The sequence below is a fragment of the Triticum urartu genome, chromosome 2A (assembly GCF_056163025.1).
Source record: "Triticum urartu cultivar PI428250 chromosome 2A, HENAU_Tu73, whole genome shotgun sequence".
NCBI classification, from domain to species: domain Eukaryota; kingdom Viridiplantae; phylum Streptophyta; class Magnoliopsida; order Poales; family Poaceae; genus Triticum; species Triticum urartu.
Window position 1 is genome coordinate 338,632,167 of NC_141874.1, and position 3,089 is coordinate 338,635,255.

A 3,089-nucleotide genomic window follows, 5' to 3' on the forward strand; every position below is an offset into this window, starting at 1 on the left:
GTTACATATACTGGACCAATTACTAGAGCTCGCGCACGCCAATTAAATTACCAGGTACTTTCGTTTCTTGGTAATGATTCTAATGTTCATGAGATTATGATGCTGCCTAAATTGGATACATTTGTTTTGCTTACAAATGAAGGTCCTAGCTTGGAGAAGGATGAACATTGGAGCAAGAACACGAATGGAGTTGATGGCATGCGCAAGGGGATCAAGAACGGAGTTACAAGTGATGATTTCAGGACTTTGAAGCCGCCATAAGGAGTGCATGAAGCCTTGGACGAAATATACAAGATGCCACTTCATAATATTCGTCCATAGGCTATTCTAGGTGCTGCGTCACCTTATTAATGGGCCAGGCCCATGTAATTTCGAAATACTTAAGTATAGGCTATTTTTAGAGTCCGTATGTGTGGGGAAACAAGAGTTAGGGTTGGTTTCGGACCCCACCCTCAAGGGCCACGAAATTCCCCTCTCTTCCTCCATATATACAGCCCTTAGGGCGTCGTTTAGACTTGGGTTTTGTTTAGATTAAAAGTTCGCCATAGCTGCAACTTCGCGTACTTCGTTTGTGTCCAACGACCAGACCAAGACGTCACAGAACCCCACCTTGATCAATAAAGCTTTCATCTTATATTCGCAATATCCAGATTGCAATCTCAGTTTCTTGCTTGTTCTTCGTTTGCTCGCAGGAAACAGGCCCTCGTGGTCAGGTTGATCGTGCTCCGGCGTGGTCAATAACCCCTCGGAAGTTGGTTTAGCGATTGCTAAGGCGCGACGTCTCGCACGTTCGTAGTCGGATCGTCAAGGTCGACTCCCACAGAAAACGATAGCCACCATCTCATCGAAACATCGGGACACCTTTGCCCCTATCAAGTGGTATCAGATTTCCAGGTTGCTCGGTGAGATTTTACAGTTTTTCGTAGATTAGATCGAGTCTGTTCTTCATACCTACAGTACACGAAAAAGCCACACAAAAAAAAATTAGGGTTAGTTCATCATATCCGAACCAATCTGAGCCTTTGCATAATCTTTTTAGGGTTTTTGCTTTGTTGAATTTGCGGTTGCATCGTCGTGTCAAGTTGCTGGTCTTAGAGTCTAGTCTTTTAGAGTTTCGAGTTCTGGTCACAAGTTGTCACGCCACCGCCGCACCATCATCATCGCCCATCTACCACTTTTGCTTATCCGCCACCGCTCTGAATCCACCATATATCCACCACCAATCCGAGTTCTTCTCATATTAGGTTTGTTCTTGAGATCAATCTCAATTCCGATTCGTGTTTCCTTGCCTGCGTAGGTCTCGGAAAAAAAAAGAGTCTGGAGACCCCCGGGCAGTTTTTAGGGCAAAATTTTCTCGGGCAAAATTTTTTTTTCCCTATCCTATTTTTAGGCTTTTCTGAGTCTTTTGAGCCACGTGCCATCATAGTGATTTTTTGTCGCACTTTTTCGTCGTCGCTGCCCTGATTTCCGAAAAAAAAAGTGGAAATTTTTTTTTCGTGCCCATACTATCAGTTTGACGAGGGAAGAGTTTTGAGACACTCGCCGTTATAGTAATTTTTCGCAAAAAAAAAAAAGTGGAGCGCAAAAAAAAAAAGAGGAGCGCAAAAAAAAAAGGAGCGCAAAAAAAAAAGCGAAAAAAAAAAGTTCCAGAGTGTGCTTTTCCCTTATTTACGTGCAGCGCCGTGATTTTGTTAGTGTTCTAGGCTCGCGTCTCTAGCACGGTCTAGCCTAGGACCAGCACAGTACCGTCGTTGAGCGTTTATTCAACTTTGCATCTCTGAATTGATTATTGCTGACCCTTTTTGCTACCATACTATAAGCCTTCCCAGCTCCACATACCTCTACGTCGTGCGTTTCACTCTCCCTGGCAATCGCTCTATCCAAGCTTTTGAGAGTTTTGACTACAACGGTTGCCGATCACCGCCTGCTGCTGGGTAAGAACTGGTAAGAATTTGAGATTTGCTTGACGGATTTGTGACACCCGCCACCACCACCTCTTGTTAGTATTCTGTAGGATCATATTCTTGTGTGTTTTCTATTGTTGCTAACCATGGCAGGATCACAAGCCGACGAGACTGACTGGGAGAACATGACGAATCAGGAGTTGCATGATAAATTTCAGCAAATGATGAATGGACAGGTGCAGGATGTGCTAAACAGATTTGAAGAGGCCATGGAGAAGATAGATGACATGGAGAAGACATTCGAAACAAAGCTCGATGACAGGTTTAATGAATTGCTCGCGCGTCTTCCACCACCACCACCGGCTGCACCTAACGCACCTCTACAACAACAACAACGACGACTACCTACACATCGTGAAACAGCCCTCCGCCGAGCGAGCCGTCTCCCTCTTGCACCTGGCCAAACTGTTGGTGCTGCTGTTGCTACTTCTGTGGCTCCTGCTGCTGATGCGGAGGAGGGTGATTTTGCTGGCGATTACGAGGATGAGGTTGATCAAAATCAGAACTACGTGCCACCACCAGCACAGCAACCATCAGGTCGTCCACGTGCAAATAATGGCAATGGTAGGGCTCACGCTCAGGTACGAGATCATGACCATCTCCCTAAACTAAAATTGAATATTCCACCATTTGAGGGTAGATATGTTCCTGATATATATCTTACTTGGGAGTTAGAAACTGAACAACGATTTACATGTTTACAATATCCCGAGGAGAGACGTGTTCCTGCTGCTGTTTGTGCATTCACTAGTTTTGCATGTGTTTGGTGGTCTGAGCATTGTAGATTATATCCCATTCCTGCTACTTGGGCTGCTTTGAAAACTGCTATGCGTACTCGTTGGGTTCCACCATATTATCAACGTGAATTACTTCAAAAATTGCAGCGCTTAAGACAGGGAAAAAATTCTGTAGAAGAATATTATCAGGAATTACAAACTGGCATGATTAGATGTGGTATTGTTGAGGAGAATGAAGCTATGCTTGCACGTTTTATGGGTGGATTAAATAGAGAGATTCAGACGATTCTAGAGTATAAGGAGTATACTAATATCACTCGTTTATTCCATCTTGCTTGTAAAGCTGAACGTGAAGTGCAGGATCGACAGGCATTGGCGCGGACTAACT